The following is a 17125-nucleotide window of genomic DNA, read 5'->3' on the forward strand; positions in this document are numbered from 1 at the left end:
ATAGAGAAGCGGCTGCATTATCAAATAGTGGCATACATTATACATATATATACGTACATATATATGAGTATATAGGTCTCTAAGTTTACATATAAATGCATGAAGTCACAAGGCATTGAGGCGTCGACAGCGACTAAACAAACGAAATGAAGGAGAAAGGCGCCGACATCCACTCACACTAACCGAGCCAGCGAAGCATTCACCAAAGCATGTGGCAGCTCAAAGCGTACGCGTCTTTGCTGGGTGATTGGAAATTTCGGTTGCAAACCTAAAGGGAAAAAATTAAGCAGAATTTTCGCAAATCGTGCCGTGCATTTTAGTCTCTCCTTGAGGTTGTTGTCATAAACGTTTAGTGTATTGCTAAGCGTATTTGCGATACGAGATTGCGGATCACGCTGCAACAACGACGCTTCGGCACTTGTCTTTCAATGAGTTTAAGAGCGTACGAGCGAGTTGTCAATGCATGTATAGGTATATACATATATACATAGTTGTATATAAGTAAATATGTAAAAGCAGTAAGCTTGTTCTGCTGAAACCGCGATATTGCGGACTGATAGCTAATGGGCGAGGTTATGGTAAACTCTGGCAATAACGCGTTTATGTGCAACACAGCTGGTGCATGCATGAGTATCTCGTATACTTATATGTATCGTATATGAGTATCTCGTACATTCTGTATCGTTTTGGTTAATTTCTACTTAATAAGCTGATTGTTTGCCGGATAAGGTAAACACTTGAAAGGACATCATTCTAATTAAGCGCTCAAAATCGCTGGTTGCCTTAGTGTTAAGTCGATAATTAATATGGGTGCTTATAAACTAGTGTACACATATTAGGGTGGTACTTAAAAAACCAAATAAAAATAATTCTTCAGTGTTAAAATTTATTTTTGTCATTTCATACCCAGGCTTCATAACGTACTTTCATATAGTATTCTATACATGTTTTGAAGACGGTTGGAGTATATCGAACTTAAAGTCATATGTGACAACCCTCCACTGTTCGCAATTGAGATCAAAGTTTATTTCGGATACCGATGGTACCCTTAAATGTACTTGATATTCACCTACCGGTGAATCCATTTTGCTTGCAAAGAATATCAGCATCAGATTTCAATAACATTTTTTTGGTCTCAAGGTGCCAAGAATCGTTATTATTCAGAATTAAATAATGTCGTATATGACATATCTAAAAATAGTACCCTAACTCTTCTTTTTTTTTTTTGAAAATAGTACAAAATATGCTGTTAAACATTTTGAGGACTACCCGATAGTTTAACAATTTATGGGGGGAAAACGAAAAACACACATTCAAAAAGGAAAATAAAATTAGGTATTGAAGTCCCTAACATACATATTACATATGTATATATTCTTATAATTTGCTTAGTCGGCATACTCCTATAAATACCTTTTTCGTGTGACCCACATTTTAGTTCTTTTAATGTTATGTAACAAGCGGTTGCTCTTAGCAGTTAAAAATTGCTTTGATGTTAAGTTCATGATTTGAAAAGAGATTGTTATATACTTATGAACATTGGCAACCTATTTATTTATAAATAGTGGCTATTTCACTTTTTTCAGAATCTTATTTATTTTATTTTTTAAAGATTCCTCGTCAATTTGGTGTATCTCAGTCAAAAAATATTAATCTTAAAAAAGTTTGTGACGTATAGAATAGTTACGCTAAAATTTCCCCCTCCTTCATATGCATCACTGAAAATTGGGATAACTGCGTCACAGAGGCTGCTTGTCAGTCATTGTACATGCTTTGCAAGACTGAATATGAAATATCTCAGCAGACATACCTTCGGTAAACTAGCAGTCAAAGCTGAAACCTACATTGGTCGCCTCATAAGATTTGTGATCGGCGCAAAGCGCTATATCGATTTTTGAGAGTGTTTATAATTAATCATAAAGGAGTTCTAGGTACCACAGCGGACCGGCGTTATAAGCCGTTTAGGTGAAATCTCTTTAAATCGACCATTTAATATAATCTAGGAGAAATAGTCTAAAATTGTATTAGTTACTATAAAGAGTCATACCAAATAATATTTTAGAGGTACCCGTTTTAGTCATACTTTAATCCAATTAACTAAATTTGTTCACACTGACGCTGCTGATCATAGTCTAGGTTATTTTTAACATGCCTATGAAGGAAAAAAGGGAAAGGACTACGTATCTGTTCATCAACCATAGATTATTTTGTTTACGGAAAGCTTTTCAAAACTTACAGTCTAAAGATGTAAAGCAAAATACAAAATACAATACTTGTATTTTATTCTCTTAGCTCCACTTGTGAATTCTGGCATCTACATAGAATACCAGATATAGTAAAACCAATTCACACACTGAGGAAAGTGAGGAGCATTTATTTTTAAATGAGAAAATACTTTTTTTTTATTTTCAAGAGCTTTTAATTTAATTTACGTATGAGTAGCAATTAATTTTTTTATGAAATATATTTATGCAACTGTCTGCTGGTCAGCTGACACATTGCCAAAATTTTTCACAGTCCCAGCTGCGAGCACAACAGAGTGCTACACGTATTCATGTCGCACAATTTAGAACTCGTGGTATGACATAGCAGAGCAAAAACTGCCATAGCTTAAATTTGCATGTGTATTTTCTTGTTATTCAAGGGGCGCTGATCTGCAGAGCTAATGCTAATTTAGTTTCTGGTTCAAACTGCCAGTAGAAGTTTAAGGACTATTTAGTAAATGAATTAAAACTACACAGACCTTTTCTTCCTAATCAATCCCTTTATGAAATCACATATTTCGGAACCCGACTCGCCGATTTCGACAAAATATAGTACGTAGCATTCTTCTTATATTCCTTTGTCACCGTGTGAAAATGGGCGTAATCGAGCCAAAATCACGTCTACTTCCCATATAACACAATTTTAAATTCCACTTGATTCTTTCACGTTCCAGTACACATATCAAGAAGTAATTTCTGTATATGTATAACGGCGTTAAATTTTAATAATTCGTTAAAAATATGCCACTTTACGACCAAAAATTTCCCAAATTCAACAAAAACTATTCAAGCCCCTAGGTACCGAATATGTGCACCCCAGTATCCATCCTTGACTTTTGACCAAAAATATCAGTCAATATATGGGATATACAATTGAGAATCAGAGATAATAATTTTTTGACAAAAAGTTCTGTGTATCAAAAATGGGTTGAATCGGGTTAATACTTTCTTGAGCCAGCATATACCTAATATAAAGAAAATTTCGGAACTTCCAGGAGACTTTATGCTGGATATATAGGCCAATATTTAGGTTATCTCAATGAAAATTACGGAGCATGTTTTAGTTATAATCGCATATTTTTGTGTCCAAAATATGTATGTAGATAAATTTGAGCAAAAACTAGCCCTTATACATATAACTAATTTTAAAATTTTCGAACATCCGGCAGACTTTACTCTATACGATTGGTGATTGTACAAGTATGTGAGGTATCTTAATGAAACTCAGGGAACATTTTTTTAGTATGTGGCATGATATTATTTTTCAAAAAATAAATATACAATAAACGCTTTTCACACATCACAATTATATGACGACATTAAATTTCAATTATTTTGGCAACCACAAAATGCATTCATACATACTTACGAAATTCGCAAGCAGAGTCATTTCTTAAATAAATATTACGTTTAATTAATAAGCAACGCAGTAACAAAATACTTATGTTTGCTTGCTCTTTAAGCAAATATTCTCTTTGTTTAAATAACGAAGTCCAGTAAATTGATATTGCATCATTTTCTTTTGGCACAAGCATGAAAAAACAACAAAATCTTCAACTGTTTAAAATCAAATGCAATAAAATAAATGAGAGCAGGAGAATGATTCTCAGTACAACCGTAGGCAATGCATGCAAATGCGCTGAGTGTGCGCCGTTACGTGTGTTGTGCAGGTACGAACAAGTTTCATTAAAAAAAGTGCATATCAGAGTTGGACAAAATCGCAAGTTCATTAATAACTTAAAGAAATAATCTGTTTTAGTGCGGTTAAAAGTGAAAATTTGTGCAAATAATTGGTGTGAATGTATGGATATATTAGAATATTCAATGTGCAAAAATTTTGAATTGAAAGAGAGGTTTGTTAAAATTTGAAAAGCAACTTGTTTTAAATTCCGTATAAAATAGTGAAAATAAAGTGTTAAGTGGTGTAAAAGTGATTGGAAAAATATTAAATTGTGGAATAATATTGAAAGTTGCATCACCATTTTGTTTATGTGCGTGTTAAGAAATGAGTTGTGATGTGGAAATAATAATAACGCAAGGAAATCATGCTTGAAAGGATTACCGGGAGAATTTTTTTGGCTATAAGGAACAACAAATGTAGAGGTAAGCTTTTTACATGTTTATTTATTACTAAACCATTCTTAAGTTATAAATTCAATGGAATTCAGGAACATTGAATGCAATGTATGTTTCCTTTTGGTCTTTGTAGTGCGAAAATAGCACAACGACCACAATGTTTTGACAATTAAGAAATAAAACAAGTAAGGAAGGGTTAAGTTCGGGTGCAACCAAACATTTTATACTTTTGCAAATTGCCAGAATTAACGCAAGGGAATACCCTAAGATATAGTCGTTTAATTTTTGTCTAAAACTTTCACACTTTTTTTATATATTCTTTTATTTCAAAATTTTTATCCATTTTTGTGGGTACCTTTTTCTTAACCAATGTTGTGTTCATTTGGATCAAATGTTAAGTTTTCAAGTTGAATGAATATTCCGCAAGAATCTCTAAGACCCATACATTTTAAGTACTTAAGAAAAATTATTACTTTCATGTACTTATGTGAAATAATATTTCGAAACTCTGCAGCTGTGGTTATGACTAACTAAAGGTTTATGTTTTCTAACTAATAACTTAGCTCTTAACGACTTAGATCAGACCTACATATGTATGATAATGACAGCATGTGTTCTTCCAATAAAGGGTTAATCTAAACCTAAAGCAAAATATACAAATATAATGTTCAGGGGGAAATCACGGGATAAATTCTGATAAGTATCCGCAGTTTTTCTTTAGAACTTAATCTAGCGTCCAGACAGATATAAATTAATCTGAAGCTATCGACAATGGAAATCGAGTCAGACAAAGAGCGAGGTCGAGCTTTGCTTGGCACGTGATTTCAACCAGAGAGAGATAGAAATTAAGATTAAGATACAGAATATCGGCACTTTACGCAATTAAACCTCAAACCTCATTAAAATCGATTCTGGTTGTCTCCAGCTTTTTGCTGACTTACTGAAACTATCAGGTTTTGACGAAAAGCGTTCTCATAGTGCTCATACATAGTTCGTCTCTTTTGTGATATTCTAGAATGATGGAAAGCAAACAAAGATGACGAAGTGAATTTGAGGTTGTTTTAAGAAATTTGTACGTATATGAACACAATACCTCTGAGTAGGAGATTTAACCCATGTTGTGTTGTTATTATAAGTTTAAAAATTATCCTGATGATATAATCGACCGCCTTGTCTGATAGCAATTATTCTTTGACGAGTTCAGAAATCAGATCTCGCTTAAGATGTCGGCTGAATTATTCTGGTTTCATTATATTACATTATATAATACCTTCTAAGCATCCCTCAATGCTGCCACTATGGCACTTACCTCTCTTCCAACGCCAAGATGAGACTCAATCGGCGCTTACTTGATAGCCTTGACTTCCTTATCCAACTTTCCGCCTATTTTCGCACAAGTGAGCGATTTATGCGGTGGCATTCGACTGTAACAAGTTCAAGAGCAGACACCGAAAGTAGCAAATGCAAACACATACAAATATACACAGATCCACCAGCGTAGAATTTCTTAAGCCAGCAATAAAAATCATTTAGTTGCAAGTACAATACACCAGAGCATTCACTTGCCAACCAACAATGCGAATACACTCGACACTCAATTCAACTGATCACCACTTATGGCTGCTGTTGTTGTTGCTGTTAGTTCTGTTATGGTTGACTGACAATTCCAGGCGAACGCCAACGCATAAGAAGTATTCTCACAATGCACAGTGTGCAACCGAATAATATCGATTTGACATTGATTTAAGATGATTTACTACCGTGCAACAGAGTCACACACACACATCTACCCACATACATACACGTGTGGCAATGTCGCAATGCTATTGGGTTTAGTAAATAATCAGACAAACAGGCAGGCAAACAGACAGCCAGGCTTTCGAGGGACCGACCATCACGGAGACACAGAGCTGAGAATAGCAACTTTTGTGGCTGAATTGACAATTGCAACAGTGCTGTGGCAAGTGAAGTGAAGAATGCAACAGCGTAACGCTGCGTCGCTGGAGAGCAATGAATCACCAAGTGACTGGTGCAGCGGCACCCGCAGCAGTGCCACAACGGCGCAACAACAAAAACTCAGCGCAACCGAAGCAACAATAAACTCATCGCCAAGTAGACTTTAATGCTGCTGCAGAGAAATGTATTGTATTGAATTGGCGTTTTGCCGCAACCAAGTGTCACTTGGACAGTCTGTCAGCCAGCGTTGCAACGACAGTTAGCTCGCCAGCTCGTCTTGCCACAGCGTTAACCGTACGCACGCTCGTCAAGTACGAAAAAGGAAGCCAGCTTCAGCGCTTTCATCAATTCTGCTGAATATGATACACTCCATGTGGCATGTTGCAATGTCAATGCCGTGCTGCGGACGCGCATCGATGTGGCGACATTTCAAACCGCAAAGCCAAAGCCGCACTTCGGGGAGTGTGAGCGGAGCGCAGCAAGGAAAAAATGGAAAATAAATAAAAGATAGAATAATCTCATTGCTGGAAAAGGAAAAAATTCGAATTCTTCAATGTAGTGTGGAGTGAATTTTCAAGTTTATTGACAATTTGTTGAGTTGTTGCAAGAATTTAAGCTGTGCGTTGGGTTCTGTGCGTTGTTGGATTAAAGTGCACTGCTGTAACAACTGAGAGATTTAAGATTGTAGATATATATTACACAATTTCAAGTATTCGAAAAAGGGGGTTAAGTACTTGCTTCTACCCCTCTCCCTAGTAATCCAAAACACATGTAAATTATCACAAATAAAAGCAAAAATATTGTGTCTAACAGAACTTAACGGTTAATCTGTGAATGGGAGAATCAAGTTCCGGCAAAGGTAAACAAAACTTTGAATATCTTTACCAGCTTCAGTCAATATCCAAGTACATTGCTGTAGCGAAAAATATTCAAGACGCCAAGCGCGTCGCAAGGAAGCAGCGCTTGAGTGCTATAAGCCTTGGCTAGAATGCCTTCAGCGAATGCTTTATAAATTGCTTTAATGAACTCATAGCGCGTTTCCCGAAACGGATTTTCAGTTTCCACGTCATTTTCATAAACCCTTATTTGGTGAACACTAATGATGTGTGTGATGAATGTAGAGTTCTCAGTTACGTTGTCAAGCATCTCTTTTGCGACCTCCACTCGTAGATATTTTTGCCAAAAACTCAGATTATTTGAGACGAGTCTCATTGACACGCTTCATATCAAAACATTGACCGAATGACGTTAAGCTCTTTTGATGTACTCTGATGCCAATACGAAGATTTTCAAGCAATATTTATAACCATTTTCGATGTTATCATTATTAACTTAGGTGGATGGACGACTCGTCTAAGGCAAGTTTACGATGTCTTCACAAGTGAAGCTAAATGCTTTTTGACACTCAAATAACGGGGTTTTCAATATGGACGCTACAAAAGTAGATATATGTATAGGACAGCAAACGACGCTTATTTTTTCTTTTGACATTTTTCTTCAGTAAGACTTACCAATTTATCATGGAAAGACATACGATCCAACAGCGAATCGAAATTATTAAAATTTACTGCCGAATTTCGGAGTCAGTGGCCTCAACTTTAAAATGGGCTTTGTTCACTTAACGGTTATACGTATCACCTAAAACTAAGCGAGATATACATATATATTGTTTAACACATATAAGGTGCTTTCCAGAGTAAATAGAACTTAAAAAAAAAGAACAAATGGGTTTTTTCGGCAAAATCAATTTATTTTATTCAAAAAGGTCTCCTTCTGTGTCAGTGCAGCTTTCTTCACGGTCCAAATCATGTCGAACTAGTGTTTAGCTCGTTGGCCGGTATGACCGACAGAGTGCCGATGCAAGCCTTTTGGATGGCCTCTACGTCTTTCATGGGCAAACGCATTTTTCCGAAAAGGAAAAAGTCGCACGGTGCCATATCATCTGAATGCGGGGAGTTTGAAGTATGCCACCTTAAGACCAAAAATTGTATAAATGGAAGCAAAACTTTTCAAGTACAAGAGTAGTGACTTTTGATACACAAAAAAAAAAGGGTTTGAATCGGTTCAATACTTCCTTTAGCCCCAATTTACCTAATATAAGGCTTTTCGAACTTCCGTGTGACTTTAAACCGCATATATCGGCCACTATGTGAGTTGTATTAATAAAATTGAGGTAATAATAACCGGACATATTTGTGCTTAGAATGAAAAAAAACGGGTAAAAACCCACCCTAGAAACCATATAACTAACAATCCTTATGTAATTGAAAGTATTAACCTGACTTTAAGCCTTGCAACTTGCAAGAGCATGAAATATTAGGTCATACCCGCGCGTAGCCCTTCCTTAGTTGTTTAAAGAATTGTTTTTTCTTTTTAATTTTCTTGATGTCAATATTCAGTTTCCAATTTTAAAAAATTACGAAACTCCTTGTGGTTGTAGTCTACTTTCTTTTTCGAAAACGACTGCCTACATTTTGACGCCGCTTAGTTTTGACTAATGCAACAGAAACGTGTGTTTCAGAAGTACACTTTGATAATGATAAAATAAAATTTAGGGTATGATCTTTTAAGCGCTTATCCACACAAAAGATTACAACCTAAAGCGAATACAGAAACATTTATAAACCCATTGGCATTACTAAGCCAATAGGACCGATGAATAATGCAACTGCACACATTTTACAAAAAAACTATTGGACAGAAAAATTTTTACTACGAAAAAAAGAAAAACAACAACACCAACAAAGCGCTAGCTTATCCGTTTACCATTTCCGATGCGTTGTCATCCATTCCACTTGAGCGACTACAACATGTCGAATGCAACTGCCATCCATCAAAAAACTCATATGGATTTATATGGAAAGTCATGTGCGTTTATATTTATTAAGGTGTGTGTATGCACATATGAATATATAAAGTATGTATAAGGTGCCACGAGTCCACAAGAGTCATGCTGCTGGTCGAATTGATGAAATATTCAAAAGTCTTAAAACAAACGAATTTGCATTTCAGATGCGAATGTGCAACAAAACCTGCCGCAATGGTTTTTTGTCGTATTTTTTTGTTTTTCTTTTTTCCTTTTCTTTTCAATTTTCATTTATGCCTTTAAACTTTTTATTTGCGCCTTTGTTTGAGTTTTATTTGATTGTCAAATGTGGGGGCATGCTTATATACATATATGTGTGTGTATGTATGTACGTTTGTATAAATATGCGTGTATGTATGTCCGCATGCGAGCACCGCTTGCGGCCAGCTAACCAAGTAGCCAACTAGCCGGTGTGCGCCTGTTGCACTCGAATGCAACATGTGCAACAGCAGCGCCAACAACAACCACAATCATACGCACAGCGCCACCGAGCAAGAACAACAACAATTTGTGCTCGTCCCAGCGCTGTGCCACATATATACATACAATGTATATTCCATTGAATTTATAATAAAATCATCGCATTGACGTTTGTTGTGTCCATCTATGGCAACTCAGGTCGTCCATTGTGCCACGGCTGTTGCAAGTGATGCCAGCATTGCATTGCTGTTGCGGTTGATACGTCAGCAGGTAACCGTAAAACAAATTTTCTGTCTGACAATACCTAAAGCTTCTTCCTTCCTTGCGGTTCGCACAAACACACACACACATAATATGCGTGGCATTGTGAATGTGCATGTATGCTTGGGTGCCGTTATTATTGCTGTCAGTTTGTCTCGGCATTGTTCGGAATTGTCGATGTTACTTTACGGTATTTAGTTGTAAGCATTTTGTCATTTCCTTTTATGTGATTTGCTTGAATTTCTCCAAGGAAGTGAAATCTATTGGAATGAAATTAGAAATAAGTAATATCTTCGGCGTCCAAAATAAATAAATATTGAATAGAACTCACTTAGCGTGAACTAAAAGTCAATTGCATTAAGATTTTTAAAGAAAAGAACTTGTTCTAACTCAAATAGTCAGCAGAAATCATACATTCGTCATCCAATATATTCCTAGCCTAATAGGCCTTTCGCATAGCCAAATTAATCCGGTTACTCGATTAACGATACGCTCGACTAATGAACAGCTGTTTACTTGCTTATGTTCCCTATTTTTTTAAGGTTTAAAATTCATTAGCTGATTGCTATTCTATCTAAGCACACAACCAAATTTACAGCCTGGACACGAACCAGCAGAGTTAAGTACAACCAAATTTACAGTGTGAACAACAACCCACAGGGCTGCATTCTACTTTCAGCTCGATTTCAATTCGATTAAGAATTAATGTAACAACATTTTCTTTTTATAAAAGTGGACAATTTACTTTACTACTACATATGATTCAATATCCCGAAAAAATTGGTTTCGTCGAATACAATAAAACAAAATGTTTTTCCGTTTGGTGTAATTGTTGTAAAAATCCTTGCTTATAAGAACCAGAACCCCTAAATTCCAAACTTTAGTGATTTACTTGAAAATTACAAGACAGAACTCATCGAATGAGGGATAAATAATTTATATGATCAGAAGTGTATAATTCCAGAGCAGTAAATACTTAAATAGATAGCATATTAGGCTCTTTTTCGCCGCAAATTGACAATCAAATTTCAGAAGTTAGCGATTCCATATCTCACGCTTATAATTAGGATCGAAGGGTTTGATATCCCAGTTCCCAATGATATGAGAATTGCCATTTTTTCTTAAGAAAAAACTAGTGATTTATTTATAAATATATAAAAAAAAGGGCTGTACAGTATACTCTCGAGTAAATCGATTGGTATTTTGGGTAATTTACTTTTTCGAATAATTTACTTTTCCAAATATATACATAAATTATCTGTTTTTATAATATTAAATGCATTTTTAAACTTAAAAAATTCATTCATTTATTTGCTTCAATAAAACATATGGATTTACATGAAAAACATATGTATTTATTATGAAGAGAAAAAATTTTGAATATTCTTTTGTTTTTTTTTTTTTCTTTTGCAATATATTTTCTGACCATTTACATATGTATATATCTCAAAGTTTATTTACTAAACAGACGCGATAAACAAGAGAGTAAGTGTTTTTGCAACATCGTAAAAAACGCTGCTTGCTTCGTTTCGAATTTTTTATCACACTCTCTGAAAAGTAAATTAAAAAATTTACTTTTTCGAGGTGCATGTGTAATCTTAAAGGTGATTTACTTTTCCGCGATTATTTACTTTCTGAGAATTTACTTTTCGAGAGTATACTGTATTTAAAACCGGTAGATGTATAACCTACTTGCAACATCACAATGGGCAGCCCTCATGCAAAGTCGAAAAATATCTCATTATTTTCAAAATTTACCTAACCTTAAGCTTGGTCACTCCAAATTTTCAAAGGATTTTCTCAGAGTAAGCGATACGTTTAGTTTCTAATTTTCTCTTTGTCAGTATTGGAAGTAGTAGAACATCGAACCGACTGTAATCTATGAATATTTCTGAAAGATATAACCTCACGCGCTATGATTTCAACTTCTATAATATGCTAGAATATATACTCGTACTTGTAATGCATATATGTAAGAATGTTTGAACAGTTGCTAATAAAATAATGGCATCATTGATTTACTAAATTGCTTAGTATAAACTTCATATCGATAAAATCATGAAATGATTTTACAATTTTCAGGCGACAAGAATTCAAGTATTACGAATTGTATTGAAAGTTTGAAATAATTTCAAAAGAATTTAAGTGTTGGATAAATTATGGGTACATCAAAATATTGTAGAAACCTCCACTGCCAGCATCGATTAATTATTCGTCATATACGAGTAACATAATGCATTCAGAATTCTAACACAAGTTCTTCTTTGACAAGTTTTTCTTTGATGGCTTGGCTAAATGTAAAATAGATTCAATCATAAAGCAATTATGTTCCAATTGGCTCGATTATAAAGCTGATCTTTAAAGCTTGTATTCTCTTCGGATATCATAAAGTGAGGTTCAAAGTTACTTCTCTTATTTTTCTTGAATTAGTCGTCTAAATATCATGTTGTTCGTAGTCTATGATTTGCTAGATTTGAATCTTACTTACTTCAGTCCACGTCGAATCCTACTGCATGAAGATAATACCCTTCCTCTTTGGAAGCACTACTTTTTTGCATATGCTTCATTATTTCTCTTATTTGCTTAACTATTTTATCAATTCAGGTGTTTAATTGTGAAAGAACATCCACTTAAAGGAATATTAAACTTATGTACTTGATCAGTCTCCAGAGCTCAGACTATCGCGTTTGGTATATGAGGACCCCAATTCAATGAGTTCGATTTCAATACCCATTAAAATAGAATTATAAGTCGTAAGATCGATAAATTTAAACACACTAAACTTTTTAACCCCATTTATCTCAACTATGCTATTTTATTTCTCGCTACCATAAAAAAAAGCAAGCAATCATCTACGAATCGGTGAAATCTCAAGCAAATCGACATAAATTATAACTATGTTTCACCTAAAATGGGCAGAACAAATATATCTGTACAATAACAACAACAAAAACAACAACAAAACCTAACACAATAAAATATATTGGCCATACATTTCTACAAAACAGCAACAACAACATTTAACTGATTTGTTTTGTTTAGTGCCTAAGCATTAAGCAGCAACTCGCATCCTCTTCTGCTTCTACAACAACAGCAAAAACTTCAAATGCAATTTTCCGCAATAAAAATAAAATCAACAATGGAAAAAGATTACATGAAGCAACGCTGGTTGCGAGGTCCTCATGACCAAAACGAAATATTGAAATGGACGTGGCTTTAAAGCGCAGTCAAGCCGCGCCGCGCCGAGCACCAAGCCGAGCCAAAAGGCTAAGCGGCCGCGCAACCATAATCGAGTTGCGTTGTACGCAAAGACCACAAAGCGCCCGTTGCAGGCTCGTTGTAGCAGCCCATTCGGTTGCAATTGTGCACAAAAACAACAATAACAACAACGGTCGCTTATATGAAGCTGTTGCTGAACAGATTGCCGGCCGCACGCACTGTCACCGCGCGGCGGAGCGCGTCTACAATGCGGCGCGCGGTGGTGGCGGCGGCGATTGCAGCTACCGCGCCCCACATCCAGGTTTATTTACACCGACTTTTGCGGCGTTGCTTTCATTTGTGCATGCGTGCGCTTGTGTGTGTGTACGCGCGATGTCTGCGCGCTGTTGGCCCCGCCATAAAAGGAGCCAAAGTACAAATCGTTGTCACATGCGCGCTGCATTTTTATTGCAACGACTTGGGAATTTGTTGCTCCGACGCATACACCCGCGTTTATGCGCATTGCGTGTCTTATGCGCGGCGCGGCGCGGAGTGGTGTGCCAACTGCGGATTTACTGCTCGCTTGTCTTCCTTTCGAAATGGACTGTATGTCTGGCTGGTTATTGTTTCGTGTTTGTTTTATTTACTTTTTATTCCATTTGTTTCTGTGCCCACCGCCTGTTGTTGCTGCTGTCCGCGTCTCTCTTAATATTTTGACTTTGGTCTGCGCCCCTGCAACGCGCTGATAAAATTGATGATGATGAAGAATTTATTGCACCCGACGCTCTATATGGACAAAAACGTTTTAAATATCGGGATATTGACACTTGTCCGCAAATCGTTGGCTGTTCAGAAGTCAAGTGCGTGTGTGTGTGTTTGTGGCAACTCGGAAACGCTTGGTAGCAGCAAGAAATGGCTTTGCTTAACACGCAACTGGTTTTTAGGTGCTGAGTGAGTGATTTTGTGGCGTTTTTACGAAAATACGAAAATGCTGCTGTGCTGCTTCTTCTTCTCCTTTCTTGGCTACTTCTTTGCTGCAATCATGAAGGCCATCACTTCAATCAAGCAAATTGCAGTTTAATTGTTTCGCAGCGCCTGTCGCTTCCTCCTAAAACACAACTATATATATACATAATACTAAAACGGTTTCATCTTCATCTGCCGCTCCATGTTGCATGCTGCACGCTGCGTCAACAACTGCTCTTTGCGATTATATTTCGCCACTATGCATCAATTTTATCTCCTCTGCTCCTTTGTTATTTGTTTGCTGCCTTGTTGCTGTTGTTGGTTTGTCCATTTTTGTCGAAGCTCATATATGACTTTATTGTTATTGTGATTTTGCCTTAATTCATTTTTTTGCGATTTTTATTGCTTTCACGGGAATTGCTGCTTGATCCATATAAAGTAACGTCAGTCGGCGGCGTTGTTGTGGCCCGCAAAGGCCTTGCTTGTAGCCTGCAACAGCAGAAATTTATAATATTTTACCGCCATCACCATCTTCGTTCGTAGGTCTATAGGCAAACGTTTATCGCTTTTGATAGCTGTGAGAATTTTTCAATGCTATCTTGCTTTAACGGCATGTTGGTGAAAGGAGGGGTTGTAAATTCTAAGCGATGTCAGAAAAATGGCTCAAGAAGGATTGGAGGGGTTATTTAGAGTAGTTGGTCCATACTCAATTAGATTAGTCATATAGCTGGTCCTTTGGGGTAGTTCTTCCGAAAATCTAGGTTATTTGCGATATGTTGTGTTGTAAGAGTCTTTGCTTCTAAAGAAACTTATTTAGATAATAGTATTTGTTGCAACATTAAAAAATATTTGCTTTTTCGGAAGGCCTCATAAAATATTTTATGTTATATTTCGATACTTGGTTATTTTACTCTAAGGTACATACATATCCCAAATTAAGATTTTTTGAATAATTTTTAAACAACTCTGGCATTTCTTGACATTCTCAACTCTCTCTCTCTCTCTCTTGCTCTAAATAAATACTCAACCACGTGTCTAAGCTGCAGATTCCGGAATATTTTTCTATTGTAATCAAAAATTCCTCTTTCATTTCTACTTTTCTTTGCTTTTATTAAAATATTAATATTTAAGTTCTCCAGGAGTTGCTCCATGATATGAGTTTATTCGAAACCAAAATAAAGTAAATTCAACACAAATCTGGGACAAACATTTTGGTATAGGTCCTTTTCATAATGTTCTGAGTTAGCTCCAGAACATGTAAGGTGTTCTATGTAAAATTATCAATGAAAAGAACTTCTGATTAAATTCAGCCCGAAATTACAAAAAACCAGCATCTTGAAGTATTTTAGTACAAATATTTATGCTAATAAACTCCTGAGCCAATACAAGCATGTCAACGAGCAGTTTAAAAAGACTAGTCCGGGTCAAATTTGATCATATAGTTCTTCTTCTACTCTGTTGAATACTTTCAGAGCTGGAGTGTTTTCATCCATACGGATGTGAAGAAATTATTTAGACTATACTCTTATCTATGTTGACTAGACACTGAAGGGGTCTTCCTCGTAATCGCGTAAGGAAAAGTGGTCCTATATTATTCCTGAAAAGCCAACATCTGTTAATATTTAGAGCTTACTAAGCGGCTATGTGAAGTAATTCAGTTTTGGAAATTTATGCTCTATTCTCTGTTAAATTCTCTAACCAAAAACTGGCTTCATAAGTGAAATCCTAAAGTAACTGGAAGGACAACTTAAGCTCTGACTGCAAACTCAAATCAAACTTTTTATAATATAATCACTTTAAACAAAATGCGCTGAGTAATTCAATTTACAGTTAGTGGAAGTGAAATGGTGGCAATGTGTAGAATAAAATCAAAAGGAAATCTCGACAATTGGAATTAATTGCGACACCGCAACAATGCAGCGAGACACGTGGAGGACGGTACCACAGCCACCGCATGCACATTTGAAAAGTTATCTGTTTTATTTTTATTTCGATGTTCTTCATTATGTCAACACTTTAAAGGTTAGCGACTAGAGAGCAATTAGAAATGCAAGCAAATGATACACACGCAAGGAGTGGCATGTAGCATATACACAACAGCTCAAAGCAATAGTAACAGCAGAATGATTTTGCTTTTACAGAGCAACGGAAATCTTTCGAGACCACAGTGGCTAAGTAGCTGATGTGATAATCTGAGAAAGTTTTACTGGATATTAATTGAAAGATAAATAACTTAAATAATATTGGTCAACGGCTTGGACTATTTATGAAGGTTTTCTTTTGATGAGATGCAAAACATTGAAACACCAAGTACATGAATTAATCCCGACGGTTTGCCTTCTGGGGAGCATTGAAAAAAAAATATATTTTAATTATATTTGACAGACTCGTACAGTAGGGAGTTAAAAGGTTTTTTTTTTATAAAAATTTCTGCATATTATTTCATCAGTCAATTGTTTCTCAAAATGTATATTTTATTGTGAGATTTTTTCCGGGCATCGTTATTGTTTATAAATATATCTGTGATCCTTTGACCTAGCCTATACACTTAAGTGGCGAATGTAACTTACTTACGACCGGTGGAATGACGTGGAATTATTTTAATATATTTAAAGCCCCAGTATGTCTATCATGAAAACAGTGACTCTTCTACATAAGAGGGTAATACTTTTTAGGAATTGCGGAGTCCAGGAACCAAACATATTGAATTTGTTTTTTCTTTAGATATATGATATTTTAGTTTTGTCTTGTGTGGTGTCAACACTAAGAGAAATCAGTTTAGATAAAATAAATCCGATTTTCAACTATTTTTGCAGCAATTGTGGCCCTATGTCAGCAATAACGCACCAAATATTCACTTCCAAGGCTTCAATCGTCTCAGGTTTATCTGTGTAGACAAGCTATTTAACATAACCTAACAAACAATAATCCCTCGGTTTTAAATCAGACGATCTTGAAAGCAAAGGGACAGGGCCACGTCGTGAGATAATAGGCTCACCAAAAATTTTGATTAATCTTTAGATGGTTTCGTTAGATGTATGGCATTGTAACGTCGTCTAGCTGGAAACAGAGGTCATCTCCATGAACATCTTCCAAAAAAAACCATCTGTTCAACAGT

At 35.8% G+C, this 17125-nt stretch overlaps 1 protein-coding gene and 1 long non-coding RNA gene across 4 annotated transcripts in view; one reads left to right on the forward strand and one right to left on the reverse strand.

Annotated features, from left to right (window-relative positions):
• LOC105228810 (netrin-B) overlaps window positions 1–17125 on the reverse strand; it is a 590578-nt gene that overhangs the window by 290212 nt on the left and 283241 nt on the right. The gene's annotated exons all lie outside the window — the stretch shown is intronic.
• LOC115066358 (uncharacterized) overlaps window positions 1–17125 on the forward strand; it is a 168268-nt gene that overhangs the window by 35961 nt on the left and 115182 nt on the right. Inside the window, exon 1 of one of the 2 annotated variants that reach the window (XR_007422635.1) lies at window positions 3960–4367. The exons of the other annotated variant lie outside the window; for it this stretch is intronic. This is a non-coding gene — a long non-coding RNA (uncharacterized LOC115066358). Of the gene's footprint in view, window positions 1–3959; window positions 4368–17125 lie in introns of those variants that run through there. 2 annotated transcript variants of the gene reach the window in all.

This window comes from Bactrocera dorsalis, chromosome 4 (assembly GCF_023373825.1).
Source record: "Bactrocera dorsalis isolate Fly_Bdor chromosome 4, ASM2337382v1, whole genome shotgun sequence".
Classification (NCBI taxonomy): domain Eukaryota; kingdom Metazoa; phylum Arthropoda; class Insecta; order Diptera; family Tephritidae; genus Bactrocera; species Bactrocera dorsalis.